Below are 15,602 nucleotides of genomic sequence, written 5' to 3' on the forward strand. Positions count from 1 at the left end.
AAAGGAAAAATAGCCTCTTTTTCCAATGAGAAAAGGAGATGTCACTGAGTCAGATCCACAAAAGCACAAAGGGCATGCCTACACTATAAATTTCCTGAGCCTGGCTGTAGCATTTTCAGACACACCATGCTGTTCTTTTGCAAGCCACCTGTGGATCCAGAAGCAGCATGGGTGCACTTCTGTGGCTCTGTGCCTGGCCTAATTAGTACTGACAGCTCTAATAGCCTGAGCACATGCTGTATGAACATGGCTATGCTGTTGGTGGTTTAGGAGGCAGTCAGTGCAGTGTATTTGACTGTGCTACTACACAGCCCTTATCTTTTATGCACTGGAAAGACCATAGGTGCACAGTTTTTCCCTTGTAAAACACTTCCAGTGTCTAGAGTGCTGCTACTACATATGGCCAGAACTGCTGCCATCTTGGCAGGGCTGAATATCTCATCTTTTATCTCATATTTAATAATGTTTGGGAAATTCAAACTAGGTATCTGAGTCTACATTTCCTGAAGGGCCAAATCTGATAGGTGTGAGCAGACCACACTGAATACACATTGATGGCATTAAATTCAACACCAAACAGACATCACAGCCACTTCATTTAAGGGAGAAGGAAACTGTGGCAAAGGAGCCACTAATCTTTATGTAAGTGAGACCTAGAGGTTCCTGGGAAGTGGGACAACCATCCTCTGTGCCTTCTCTTCCCTAGGGGTTGCCTCCTAGCAATGTCTTACCCATCATGGGAGAGGTAAGACAGCAGTCTTCCTGTTGAGGTTGTGGCAAAGAACACAAGATTCATGGGTCCAAAAAGCGGAGGAGTATGAGGGAATATGACTTGGCAGACCAGTGATAAAGGCATTCAGCTGAGAAGGAGGAGACCTGGTTTCTGGTCCCAAGGAATTAATGTTGTGCTCTTTGCATGAAGTTAACACTGTGGTTGATTCTGGAGAAGTGGAAGGTGCAATTGCAAGTCCATTTTGTTCAGGTCTGTAGCTTCCTGAATTTTGGGGTGTATGAGATTGTCAGAAGTGTGGTAGCTCCTTATCTTATCACTTACCTGATAAACTGTCTGATAGTTCCCTTTTCTGCCTTTTCTTGGCCAAGTTTCTGACATTAAAAAAAATCATTCTTCTGGAAGGAGTCATTCTTGCCTGGGTTGGTTTTGTTTTTTAATGCTTGTAATATAGGCATATTTTTAACTATGGAAAAATAGGTACATTTTGTAATAGATCAATTTCATAGTGCTTATAACCTAGATTATGGAGCACTGCCCTATGGTTTGGCTGATGCTAAGGTTGACTGTTCTCAAGTGTATAGGAAGTGGAAATACAATTTTTACCCTGTGCACTCATTGCTTGGTTATAACTACCAAGGTTCTAGGGAAAATATTGCCATCTGTCTGGAAATGGTAGTACTAGAACTAGTATATCCAGACAGGAGATGGAACTTTTGATTACAAGCATTTATGATGTCTTTGGGATATGATATAATACAAAAAAAGGCTTTATATGGATCAAATGCAGCAATAGCAAGATTATTTTTAAAATGGACTTTATATTTCCCATCTTGGAAAAATATATATAAAATCACAGAAAATTAGGGTTGGAAGGAACCTGAGGAGGTCATCTAGTCCAACCCCCTGCTCAAAGCAGGACCATCCCCAACTATATCATCCCAGCAAAGGCTTTATCTAGCTAGGTCTTAAATACCTCTGTCCCAGGGGGATGAAAAGAGAGGGGTGGAAACCCATCTCCTGTGGTCGGGGCTGTGGCAGGGATAGCTTGCTACAACCCTGAAAAAACAGCCTTGCGAGCAGGGTGAACTTACCTTTTTCAGAGACTATGAGCCAGGGCGAGCCACAGGGGAACAAACCTCCCTCATGGTTCATCAGCTGCTTTTCTATACAGCCTGAACCGGTGCAGAAGGATGATGTCATCAGGAGACGCCGCCTGGCTGGGTTAAAAACCAGCAGCGGGGAATACTCAGGGGGAACGCAGCAGAGAGGAAGGTGCGAGTCCCCCTCTTGGGCCAGCCACCAACCCTGCTGGTCCCGAAGGGAGAATCCGGTGGTGGACTTGGCAGGGGGTTCACTCTTTGTCAGAGAAGTACCCAGCACTGGGCCCAGGGAGTGAGCTGGGACCTGGGATCGTGCCGAGGGATGATCGACGCCTGGCAACGGAGGACAGATGAGTAGGGAGGAGGCCCAAGGCCCTCCCTGAAGTTAAATTGTTCAAAGTTCTTTTTTGTTCTTTTTGAGGCCCTGTAGGCTGGGGAAAAGGCCAGAGGATAAACACTGGGGGCTGAGCACACCGAGGCCCCTCAGGGACTCCCAATATCACAGGGCGATCCACCAGGGTTGACTCTGTACCCAAGAAGCCCCACTGGGGTGGGGAATTGAACTGATTCCAGATCCACGGCAGGCAAGCCGTGGACCATGGCCAATGGGAAAGAGGCAGCTGGCCAATCTGTCATGAAACCAGACCTCCAAGGTCAAGAGTGCGAAATCAGGGATGCCGGGGCCTATGGCACCAAATCTCCAAATTGAATCTACCCACCCCTACTCCGGCGCAGGCTGGGCAAACTCCAGTCCAATATCCCTCCCCTCCCTTCTCCCCACTTCCCACCTTGCAGACAACACTAGGAGTGGGGCTGGGCTGCATCAGCCCAGCCACTTGATCAGACTTAAGTTAATGAAGGTGATCAGCTTTGGAGCACCTTCATCTGAACCATCATATAATGAGTGTTAGTTTGTTGTGTGATTGGGGACTTTAAAGTGCTTTGCATCTGTGCCCTTCTATATGGGCATGGCTGTAGAGTGCTTTTAAGGAATCAATTGTGTGACAAATGTAACTTCTGGCCGCACCCTTAATGTTGGGGGTGGGGAGGAGTCCTTTTTTTTGACTTTTTAAAAACATCATTATACAAATACTAAAAACTAAAAGTTGAAAATACAAAGGTATGTAGCCTTCCCAAGGGCTGAGTATGAAACACTTATCAGTGGCAGACAATACCATGTCACTGGAGATTGAAACCCCATCCCCCATGCTTCTAATGGGGTTATGTATGTAGGGACAGTTGTCTGTCTTTCACTTTGCAGAGGGCCTCCCTGATGGCCCAGTGTGACACACAAACACTAGGGATGTGCAAAACGGGCTGTATTTGATTCAGATTCAGCCCAAATCAGGGGCAGTGATTTAATTAATTGATTTGGATTTCATAGATTTCATAGATTTCATAGACATTAGGGCTGGAAGGGACCTCAGAAGATCATCGAGTCCAGCCCCCTGCCCAAAGGGCAGGAAGTCAGCTGGGGTCATAGGATCCCAGCAAGATAAGCATCCAAATTTCTCTTGAAGGTGTTCAATGTAGGTGCTTGAACCACCTCCAGTGGCAGGCTGTTCCAGACCTTGGGAACTCGGACAGTGAAGAAATTCTTCCTTATGTCCAGCCTGAAATGGTCTTGTAGGAGTTTATAACTGTTTGACCTCGTGATCCCTTGGGGTGCTCTGGTGAACAAACGTTCCCCCAGATCCTGGTGAACACCCCTGATAAACTTATAGGTGGCCATCAGATCACCCCTGAGCCTGCGCTTTTCCAGGCTAAAGAACACCATGGCTTTCAGCCTGTTGTCATAAGGTCTGTTTTCCTGACCTCTGATCATGCATGTGGCTCTTCTCTGGACTTTCTCTAGCTTCTCCACATCCTTTTTGAATTTTGGGGACCAAAACTGGACGCAGTACTCCAGCTGCGGCCTCACCAAGGCCAAGTACAAGGTGAGAATGACATCCTGGGATTTGCTTGAGAAGCATCTATGGATGCAAGCCAGTGTTTTGGTCGCTTTACTAGCCACAGCATCTCACTGAAGGCTCATGTTCATCTTGTGGTCAATGATGACCCCCAAGTCTCTTTCTTCCATAGTGCTAGCCAGCGTAGCACTGCCGAGCCTATAAGGATGCTGCAGGTTTTTCTTCCCGAGGTGGAGAACCTTGCATTTTTCAGTGTTAAACACCATCAGGTTCTCGTCCACCCATTTGCTGAGCCTGTTCAGGTCAGCCTCGGTCACCTTCCTGTCTTCAGGTGTGGATGCTTTGCCCCAAAGTTTGGTGTCTTCGGTGAACTTGGCCAGTCCGCTTCTGACTCCAGTGTCCACATCATTAATGAAGATGTTGAACAATATGGGTCCAAGGACAGAGCCTTGGGGGACCCCACTGGTCACAGGACACCATGATGATTGAATTCGATCAGTTACCACCCTCTGGGTCCGACCACGGAGCCAATTCCCCAGCCAGCGGATCGTGGTGTATCCAAGGCCACAGTTAGCCAGTTTCGCCAAGAGGTGATCATGGGATACCAGTTCGAAGGCTTTTTTGAAGTCAAGATATATGACATCAATCTCTGTTCCCTTGTCCAGGTGATAGGTCACCTGGTCGTAAAAGGAAATGAGAATGGTCAGTCAAGACCTACCAGCAACAAACCTGTGCTGGCTTTCCTTCAGGATGTTGGCATCGGCCAGTCCATTAAGGATGGCCTCTTTAATAAACTTTTCTAAGACCTTCCCTGGGATAGAGATCAGGCTGATGGGCCTGTAGTTTGCCAGATCCACTTGCCTCCCTTTCTTCAAGACAGGCACCACATTGGCTTTCTTCCAGTCTTCAGTTTTGCTGCCTTTCCCTGAGATGGACTAGAATTAGCTTGTGATTGAGGATCGCTCCCTTAAGGAGAAACCACTCTTCCTGAACTCCTCTCCCCCTGGGGTAATGGTCCCTTAGGGCCTGACAGACAAGCCTCCTGAGCTTGTCAAAGATGGCTTTCCTGAAGTCAAGGACTTCTGTGTTGCTGACTGACTTGCCAGCTTTACGGCGGATGGTGAAGGCGATCAGCTCGTGGTTGCTGTCACCCAGCTTCCCATCAATCACTAGGTCGCCGATTAGGTCATCCCCAGTAGCCAGTACCAGGTCGAGCAGTGCTTTACCTCTCATTGGCCCGTAGACTTCTTGAGTCAGGTAGAGGTCATCCACACACGCTAGGAAGCTTTGCAACCACTCGGATTTTGCTGAGTGATCCTTCCACGAGATGTCTGGGATGTTTGGATCACTGTCCCCAATTCAATTTGGCTGAATCCAAATCTGAAGATTCAATGCTGATTTGGAGACTCAGCGATTCCGACATAGACACAGCTTTAAATGTTTTTTCTACATAGCTTGAGGAACCAGGTGTGGCTCATGAATACTGAGATGGTGGGGCAGATGGAGCATCCCACAAGAGCATGGGGTGCCCCCCGCATGCTCGGCAGTGAACCTGGAAGTGGATTGGAAGTACTTCTGGTCCACTTATGGGTCCATCAGGGAGTGTACTGGGGCCCTCACCTGGGCCCTCCTGGCTCAGCTATTGGCCATGGGGGAACCCTGGGTGCCCACCCAAACCCAGGAGCCACCAGTCACCAAGCTGGGGAGGTGTGGGAGGGCCCCCCAGCATGCTCCCTGGTGGACCCGGAAGTGGACCAGAAGTGCTTTTGGTCCACTTCTGGGCCTGATGCTGAGCATGCTGGGGAGACCCTCACACTCTTGTGGGATGATCCATCTGCCCTGCCATCTCAGTGTTCATGAGCTGCTGGGTACCTTGAGGTATGTAGAAAAAACGTTTAAAGCTTTGCCTACGTCTGAATCTCCAAATCTTTCCGAATCTCTCCAAATCGATTCAGAGGGTTCTGATTCAATTTGGAGAGTTTAAAGGGTCTCCTGATTCAATTTGGAGATTTGGCCACCAAATTGGGCTGAATGTCCACCCAATTGAATCAGGGACCTACGGTTCACACAGCCCTAACAAACACATTCCGTTCTAAATGAAGTGTCAAAATTCAGATGTAACATGTACCCAGATGAAGAGGTGAAAGAGTTGGAGTGCCTCCTTGGAGAAGACCCCTGTAAAATGGTTTCTGTGGCTTTTCAGCATTGCCATCTTGGCCTGGCCTAGAAGGAAATTGGCCAGGCAGATCACAGTCACCTTGGCTGCTTGGCATGGGATAGAGAAGATGTACACAGTTTCAGATAATTCCATGTCCAGCAAGCCAAAGAGGGTGCTGAGGACAGCAAAGAGCATCTGTATCTGAGGACAGTCCAGGAAGGTATGGAAGAGAGACTATTCCACCTCCTCATAACAGAAGGGGAATGCTGCTAGTGCTTCCAGGTCTAAGTGGCAGACAGAAATGCACATGGCCAGAGCCCTGTGCAGCAGCTGCCACTAGAGGTCTCCAGTTCTTTTGGTGATGGGTAGCATATACAGGGTGTGCCCAGCTGAGTAGGCTTCCTCTGGTGTTGCTGCTATTAGCTGCTGCTTCCCGGTCATGTCAGGGCAGGTGGTGAAGACATGGGCATGGTGCACTTTGACTGTCAACATGTGAAGTGGCTTTGCAGACAGGATCTCAAAGCAGATACCACCACTGTTCTCATTAAGCATGGTGAGGGACAGCAGAGTTCAGGGCCTGCCACTCTCATTGTGGTCCATGGCCAGAGAAACAGGTAGGAATAGCTGGGTTCTGTCTAGCAAGCTGCCATCAGGGTAGGTTTGTGTGTGGAGATGGCCTTCTAGGGTGGCAGATGTATCTTCAGATAGGGCACCTTTTACTTCAGCCAAGAGGCATGAAGTAAAATGGATAGACTACAGGGCCAGCCAGTCAGCCAGGAATTTGGCTGAGAGCCAGGTGGACTAAGCTGAATCGAAGAGGTGAGTCAACCAGATCAAGGAAGCAATGAGGCTCCCAGGCCAGGCTTGGTATCCCCTGCTTCAAGGTCAGGTTATAGACCAGGGGTTCCTACAGCAGTTCTGGAAATTGCAGGTGCCTGCCCTGGGGTCTCTGTTGGAGGTATTCTCACCAGGCCTGGGGTCTAGCAGCTGGGGCTGGGGCTGTGGCTGATGGGAGGGCCAAGCCCATCACTAGAGGCTGCTGTGCACATGGAGCAGTGGATCAACCGTTAGGGCACAGAGTAATTACTGAATTTCTGAAGGGCAGAGGAACAAGGGACTGGTCTAAGAGCAGTGAGAAACCACTGGCAGCTTGAAAAAGGAGCATTGCTAATATAGGTTTACATGGGAAAGAATAGGTTATTCTAGGATTTCTCATGAACACTTGGGGCACCTTTTGTTTATATTTTAGATATTAAAGCAAACAAAGCATTTTATTTGGGAGAAAAGTAAAGGGACAGATGAGCCCTGAAAGGCTGAGTGTTCTGACTAAGTTTAGATGTTATACTGCATGGCAGAGAGCCACATGAAACTCTTCGGTGTGCAAAACGGGGCAGAAATAATTCCCCAGCTTTTTACAGCCTTTAAATAGGTTCAGTTCAAGAAGTGAGTAAAGGGAGAGACAGGGGTTGTTCTTGTTCGTTCTGCTGGGATCAGGCACATAGCTATTTGTTCTCCTTTAGGAGGCTACAGATGTCCTGGTACAGGAGCTGGATGGTAGATGTAAAGACAGGCCCAAAACTGAAGGAGTCTGGAATAAGAAGTCATACTTGACCTGATCAAGGAGTTTGCCTAATCAGTCTTGTTTTCTGAGCTATCACTATCAGCAGTTTCTTCTGCTTCTGATTGTTCTGATCCTTCATTTTTATCATCTTTATGGACTTCTGAAAACTGAAGGTTTGCCTGGATTGAGACAAGCTTCTCTACTCTTTCACATGTTAGTTTATTTCTTGATTTGGTATGAGTATTTCCAAACGTAGACCAGTTTCTTTCACATGCTGCAGAAGATGGAGGAATCTGAAGCAGGTGAGAAGCAAGAGGAGTCAGAGGCTATGTTGTGCAAATGCCTTGCCACCATGTTGCAGGAGGAATATGCTTGATAGGGTCCCAGAATGCATTCCTGGACCAAATACCTGAAGATGTTCTATATTCTGCAACATTTGAAAGTACTTTTCCAACTTCAAGTCCTAAGTGTGTTGCTCATTTAGTAATCCAGTCAAATGCAGTAGCAATGCTATCATCACTAACATTTCTGCCTTTGAATCTTGGATCCAGAAGATTTGCAGCAGCATGAATTGATTGGCAACAAAATTGTTCCCATCTGTTAATAAGTCTTTCACTTTTCTTCTGTACTTGTAAGCAGAGATACATTTAGATTCTCAGAAACAGTTGATTTTATCTGGGCCATTTAGCAATGAATGTCTGACAAAAGTGCACTGTCTGATTAAAATGCAGTGATTGCTGAAGAAATTGGCTTTAGAATCTTCAGGGAGTTCTGCAGCTGAACCCAGAAGACATCCTCATCAAGTACAGTGTTCCTTACACCTCTGGGCACTAAGATCCTCAATTATTACTATTTCTTGAAGATCTTCTTTGCTTTTAGTAAACTTTCAAATGAGATCACCACTCCACCCCTTCTAGTTTTATTACAGAGTTTGAGGGTCTCTATTTGATTCTTTGCATTTTTTTCTTCCTGCTTCTTCTTAAAGACTGCAGCTACAATATGAGTAGCTTTTACATGTTTTATAACTTCTCTTGCTCTTCTGTAGCTCTTTTGTAGAGTGTCCAACTTCATGACATCATTAAGAAGCAAGTTTAGCCCATGGGATGCACATCCTATTGCAGTAATATGTGGATATTTATCCATTATGATCTCCCATGCTGCTTTCATGTTGCTTGCATTGTCAGTCAGCAAAGGAAATACTTTACCACTTCCAATCTTCTGTAGGTCTTCACATATTTTACTGCTGATATACTTTGCAGTATGCCTGTTCTCTTCTGTTTCAATGCTTCTGTAAAAAAACTGGTTGAGGTTCTGTTACCACAAAGTTTATGATTCCTTTTCCCCACACATGAGTCCATCCATCTGTAAGTACTGCAAGACACAGTGCTTCATTAATTTTTCCTTGCACAGATTGCATTACACATTCATATTCTGACTCTAAAAGAAGCTTGCTCAGAGAATGTCTGCTGGGCAAATAGTACGATGGTCTTATTAATTTAAAAGCTTCCTGCCAGTATGCATTTTCAGTTATTGACAATGGCATCCCAGGAGAATATATTGCTCTTGCAAGAGCTTGGTGAATTTTTTCCTCATCTTCATGTGTCATCTTGTCTACAAATGAAGCTATTGAGAGTCTTTTATATACAGTTGGTTGCAATGTTTGGTTACTTGAGGATGTTGATTTGGCACCCTTTGTGATGCTGATGTTATAGAAGAAGAAGAAGAAACAGCAGCAGCAGTAGGAGGACTTCTGGATCAAGAACATTGGAAAGAGCTACTTGTGCTTTCATCATCATGACCTACCTCCTCCTCACTTACACCTATGAAGGATTTTTTAATGTATGCAGGACACTTCTTACATACTAGGATGTCTTTGGTCATCCTAGTAGCATTTGGAAATGCATATTTCATTTGACAGTATTTGCAAATCACATTTTTTTCTCAATAATGTGCAGTGTGGAAATGCATCCATATGCTAGAAATTGGTTGCACCATTTTGCTGAAGGAGAAAAGGAAAAATGTAATCTAGTGGCTGGCTTGCATATATAAACATGAAGCTACAGCATGTACAAATTTAGTAATGGATGGAGGAGAGTTAATTGTGAACAACTTCCCTGCTCTGCAGGCCTCACCTCACTGCTAAGGTTGGGTGATTTGTCACAAAACATCAGATTAGTAGGAATTCAATTATGAATTACATAGGTTATGAAAATATACTAATGCAGTTAAAATATAGTTTAATGTACTGAATTCAGAGAAATTCAAACTCATACCTTTCAATAAAGAAGTATACTTTCTTTCAGCTCCTTTGTGCTGCTTCTGTATTTCTGTGGATCTCAAGGTCATAGGGCCAAGAGGAGGCAGGTTCCTTCCAACTCCAAAAGCTTTAGATTTGCTCTGTCTCCTCTCCTGAGGCTTTTGAGCAAACAGGGCAATAAGCTCCTTGTTTCTAATCTCTACAGGAACAAATGGATGCTGCTGCCAGTGTCCACTCCCAGTCCTTTGAGGCCAATCAGGAGGACAGGAGCAGATCCACCAACCTCTAGATTGAAAGCTAACAATAGGCAGAGTCCACAAGCAAAGAAGGCACTGAATCCTTCTTTCTTCTCTTGTGGAAATGGCAGTGGCTCCTGGGGACAGAAATGCATCTTGCTTTTGCATTTGGGAGTTGTACTGTACTGCTTGTCCTTGGTAGACAGGAATTGTAATGATACTGTAATAAATAAAGGAATTGTAATGATACTGATACTGTCTTACAGAAAAGTCTTCCTATTACATAGTTATTAGAAAATATTTTTGTGGAGTAAAGGGTAGCAATATATGAACACCTTGTTTTAAACATTTTATTCATCATTCTGAAAGAATATATTTCATAAGAGGTTTTTTCATTTTTCCAAAAATGTTCAATTTTTCAGGAAAAAAAAAATCTGTTTTTTCCCCAAATTTTTCTGGTGTTTTTCTGGGCCTTCACATCTCTATCCAAAAAGAGAACACCAAAGAGTTCTTTGGCAGCCAGTAGGTCACATAGCTGGGATGTCCTGGATGCTTATGCCAGGTAAGCAATAACTCTATTTTGGACCTACTACAGAGGCTGTGACCAGTTTGAGCTGTTTGGCCAGAGCTTTGATCAAGATTTTGCAGTCAGTACACAGGAATGGTATCGCTTGCCAGTTCTTAATGTTACCAATATCCCCTTTCTTGGGCAGCAGCATAAGGACTTTTCATCAGCAGCTGACTGGAAAGATCCCATCTTCAAGGCTTTCCTAGAAGAGGTCTGGGCTGAGGAGAGGCCAAAAGGTCTTGTAGAAATCAATGGGTAATCCATCAGTTATGGAACTTTCCCCATGGTGAGGCCTTCAACAGCAGCAGTTGGTTCTGCCAGGGATAGTGCCTATTCAAGTGAATCAACCTCAGATGCAGAGAGTTTGGGGAAGCCCTCGTGCAGATGTTGAATGGCCTCTGGGTAGGCAGGCTCAGCTGCAGAGAGGTCCATGTAGAAGCTCATGGTGTGTTCTTGTCATGGCAGGGTCACCTGGCCTGATTGGGGTTGTAAGGTGGATCATGATTTTTTGTTCTGTGCATTTTTTCTCCAGGTAGAAAAAGAACCAGGTTGGGGGATCACCCTCTGACTTGCTGGAAGCTCCAAAGTGGTTTGAACCATTAGCTGGCAAATGGGGACAACTTTCTAGGTGACCACTGCAACCAGTTTCAGTTTTGGTGAGAAGAGAATGGCAACACGCATGGTGGAGCTTGTGCCATGGCTTCCCCCTCCAGGCAGTGTGCCAGTCTGCTTTGTTGATCCCATCTGTGTTCATGTTTTGTAACAAGGTTAAATTTAACTGTTTCTGTTTCTGGTTCAGGAACTCAAAAGAGCTGCTCATTTTCTGCATCGATTTGTGTTGAGTAAGCCAACAATAAAGGTTAGCATTGTGAGAGATTTGAAAAGGTGACAGCAAAGGCAGAGAGGGAAGACAGAGAAAGAAAAAGGGGCTATGATTCAGAAAGTAGCCCAGAAAGTTGCACCTGGCAAGGGGTTTGTTCTCTACTAACAAGCTGCTTTTTTTGCTGCTCTTTTGTTTTTCTTTTTGATTTCCCCTTCAATGCATTGTGTTAACTTTTTTTTTTTGCTCTGAAAGCATACTGTTTCATTTCTTTCACACCTTGCAGTTTCTTTGTCACATTATGAGCTGAGGCCAGGAAAAGTTTACAGTCAGGGAGCCATTCAGGTACTTGGCTCAGCCTTCCAGGATCCTAATAATTTTTTCAAGGGAGTAACCTTCCCTGAATACATCCCTCAAGGAAACATCAGAGGACTGGTGGTTCTTCTGCAAAGGAGCACCATCCCCTACCCAAGGGAGGATCATTTTCCTCTTTGAAGTGGTGGCTTTTGGACACTAGGGTTATCAGAGCCCTTGGGTTACCTTTCTTTCCTCTTGTCCTTGGACCCTGAATCAGCATCCAGTTCAGGGCAAGAGGGGATGGGGTGCTGAGGCTGGGGGGAGTCATCTCCCCATCAGGGCTGTTACGGCAGTCCTGAGGGTGCTTCTTTGTCATGGGGATCTTCAATGTTTATGTCAAACCCAGCTATACTGGGGGGCTAATTTTTCTTAGTTGAAGCTTCTAGGTCTCATTTTCACTTCTGGTTTGTACCTCTGGGCGCTGGGTTGGGGGAGTTTAGCTCCCCAGAGTTGGCTATCTCAGGGGAGAGAGGGAAGTCCTGGAATAATTTCAAGGCATCTGAGGCAGACATTTTCTACTTCTTGGGTTTGGTTATGGCAGTAGGAACTGGGATTTCTTTTGAATGGACTGGGTGGGTTGGAGGAGAGCTTGGCTTCCTAGTGCCAGTAACCCCAGTAGCAGCAGAAGTACACTCAGTTCCTCTATTCTGTCCCTCATACTGGGATGGGGTAGGATTGTCCTCCCTCAGTCTTTGCCACAGCCTGCTTTTTCACTGGGAACTGACCAACCAGGTGGGTGGGGTGTCACAGGCCAGCTAGGCTCTGTGAGTGTATCAGCTGTGAGGCTGCTGGGTTTGGGATCGAGGAGGCGAGTCAGGAGTGAAGTAAAGGCAAATTTACTTATAGTTTAGCATACAACAGTTAACAGAAAAGTTAATGCAACAAACAGATAGTACAGTAATAAAGAGCTAATAGTGAATGATAACAACAGATAGACAGAATGACAAAGAGTTCCCACATGGGGTTGGCAACTTATCGGCAGTCCCCTATGCCAGGTCTGTGTCAAGTTGTTCCAGTGAAGTCAGGCATCCCTGATCAACGCTGTCCGAGGGGTCACTGGGAAGGTCCCTTGGTCAGGATCTGGTCCTCACTCACACTGGGAATCCAGGGTCTAGGCTTGGTACAGCAATGGTTTTTCTGTCCTGTCCTTCTAACTGGTCACTTGACATGCATGTTCCTTTATGCCTTATCTTATGCTAATCTGTTGGCTTTAGAGCCACTCACAATCTTGCCCTATAGCTGTTACCCTATGGGATTAAAAGGTGTTAGAAATTATCATGAAAGGTTACCGCCAGAATTTGGGCTTACCCAATAAGCAAATTATACCACATTACTTTGAGGTTTGAAATTAGCATTACCTGCCTACGCTTAACTCCTTAGTTTTTTATTCCTGGATTCCTTGGAATGTGCTGATTATATTAGGTGGTCAGATCCTGTAATGGCTTGACCTTTAAAAAACCTGTTAGATCAGTTAAGCTTGTAGCTCTGCTTATTTTTGGGGCTCAGTGGTCCCATGATTAGTGCAAACAGTTAGATTCAACACTTTGGTTAAATTGTGACAGACAAATTCCACTTGCAGGTTGCAAACTTGCAAGCTTTGCATTAGCTAATCTTAACTGCTTAGGCAATTGCCTGAATGCCTCCAAGAGCATATATTTATTGATCATGATAGTAACCCCTCTGGTTCTGGCTACGACAGTGGGGCTGCCACAGCAAAACTACATCGTCTCTATTGCTGCTTGCCCAAGTTGTATTACTAGGGTGGTTTTCAGAGATCATAAAGGACAGGAAGAACATGACCTGCTTGAGCTCAGGGGCTTTACAGCCAAGCGATATTTTACAAATGGGGCTTGTTGTCTTCCCATAGTGAGGTAGATCCTCACCTACCTTGTCAGCACAGATAAGGGGAGGCACTGGGCAGTATGACCTTAATGGCAGGGTTGTCCAAAAACAAAGTGTTAATGAAGGCACCCTTGATTGTGATGCTTTGCTCCATCATGTTGCTCACAAGGCTCAGGAAGTTTAAGAAAATCATGGGTACTCTGTTAACCTAGGAGGCCTATCTGATGTTGCGGTAGGCCACTACCTTCCCTGCTGCCAGGCTGCATTCCTCCACTCCAACAGAGTCAGGGGTGAGGAGCTGCAGACCATGGGCTCTTGAGAGATTAAAAAATCTCTGGCCATTAAAGATGGCCTTTCTGGCACGGAAAGAGATTTAAAAAAGAGTTCTCTGGCTGCTGCTTTGGGGGAGGGGTGGACTGATTCCATGTGTGGAGGGGATGAGGGAACAAAATGAAAGTAGAGAAAAAACAGTAAAAAGAGCAAAAAGTGTGCAGGTGTGTATGTTGGTCCATGGGTTTCTTGTATATGGTGGCCTGTATTTTACTATTCTGGATAGTGATCATGATCATAGTGCCTATGAAGGAAATATTGTTGCTGGAGTATTAAAGAGAGAGTCTGATGGAGGGGTGATGATTGTTGAATTTCTGATGGAAATTAATCAGAGATTGCAAGGTTTTGGTCCAAATGATGAAGATGTCATCAATATATCTTAAGTATAGCAAGGGTTTGATGGTGTTATCATTGAGAAATGTAGGCCACTTCTCTGAGAGCAGCTCTAATTAAAGTGCCACAGTGTCTCGTGTATTTCTTATTAGTATGCATCCAGCAACCTGACAGCTCATAAAGTCTTTGCCTTCGAATTGTGTTAAAGAACAATATTGAATTGATGATAAAAGTCTGGTTGCTGGCATGTATTAAAGTTCTCTCTTCTCCTTGTTTCCTCCCCCTCCCCTGTGGTTTTCATATCTTGTCTAGGAGGCTAAAGCATGCCAATAGCCTGGACCAGCTAAGGTCAGACTTAAGTCACATTTAATTTCTGGCATTCTGCTTCCTTTTATTATTTCCATCTGAACTACAGTGTCTGGCATCCCCTTGGACCTGCATGGTGCTGAAGAATTCCAAATAGAAGAGGGTTGAGAGGGAAGTGTTAAACCCAAGGATAATGCCATAAAGTGCCATAGTCACTTGCAGATCACTGGTAGATCTTTCTTATAAGAAAGCCAAAGAAGGGAAACTCATGTGAGATGGTTGTTAAAGGAGTGAGGCCTGCCAGCAGGATGAAGAAGCAGCTGAAGATTATGAGGACATATGTGTTTCCCTGAGGTAAACTTTCCTTAACTTTAAGAAAGAGGCACTGGAAAAGAACAGCTTCTTTCATGCTTTCCCCATTATTAGGCGTCTTAGTATGTCTTAGCGGAGAACGCATATGAAAAAGTTAACTGGCAATGACTCAAAAAGCTGCCAAGGGTGAAAGAAAGAAACATAGTTGTTATCTGTCTCCTTTAGGGTACGCTGTTGATTCCGAGAAACCGAGAAAAAAAGATGATATTTTATATGACTCCTTAAATATATTCCCTCCACTTCCCTGTTCAGTGCTAGTTGCTGGATCTGGTGGCAGAGAAGAGAATTCATTACTATAAAATTGGATTACATCATGTTTGTATTAAATGTCTTTTATGATCCAATAGGGGAAAATATAACATTTATTATGACCTTTCTATACCAAAAATATGAGAGAGCTGTCTTGTCGCCTCGTGTATGTATGACATGTCACTTGGTAAAGTGTTCAGTCACCTCCATAAAGGCTTCTTAAATAAAAAGGGGGGGGGGGGACACTGAACAAGGTTTTTCCATTTAACATCCAAACATTCCTTGTATAAAGAAAAAATGATGGGACTTCAATTGTGCAATTATCAATAAGGTACACAGTATGTATGCTAGGTACATGATAAAGTTGGATGGAGTTTTCAAAGGTGCTTAAGTGACTTGAGACCTTAAGACCTATTTTCAAAAGTGACTTAAACTCTGAAGGGCTTAAATGTTGATGAAAGATAAGGCGA

At 44.8% G+C, this 15,602-nt stretch overlaps 1 long non-coding RNA gene across 1 annotated transcript; it reads left to right on the forward strand.

Annotated features, from left to right (window-relative positions):
• Positions 1 to 6,504: 6,504 nt before the first annotated feature.
• LOC109297000 lies at positions 6,505 to 10,010 on the forward strand. The gene is made up of 3 exons (XR_002097136.1): positions 6,505 to 6,515; positions 7,343 to 7,344; positions 9,925 to 10,010. It is a non-coding gene; the product is annotated as an uncharacterized LOC109297000 (long non-coding RNA).
• The last annotated feature ends 5,592 nt before the right edge of the window (positions 10,011 to 15,602 follow it).

The sequence above is a fragment of the Gavialis gangeticus genome, unplaced genomic scaffold, assembly GCF_001723915.1.
Source record: "Gavialis gangeticus isolate Ggan-Ray unplaced genomic scaffold, GavGan_comp1, whole genome shotgun sequence".
NCBI lineage: Eukaryota > Metazoa > Chordata > Crocodylia > Gavialidae > Gavialis > Gavialis gangeticus.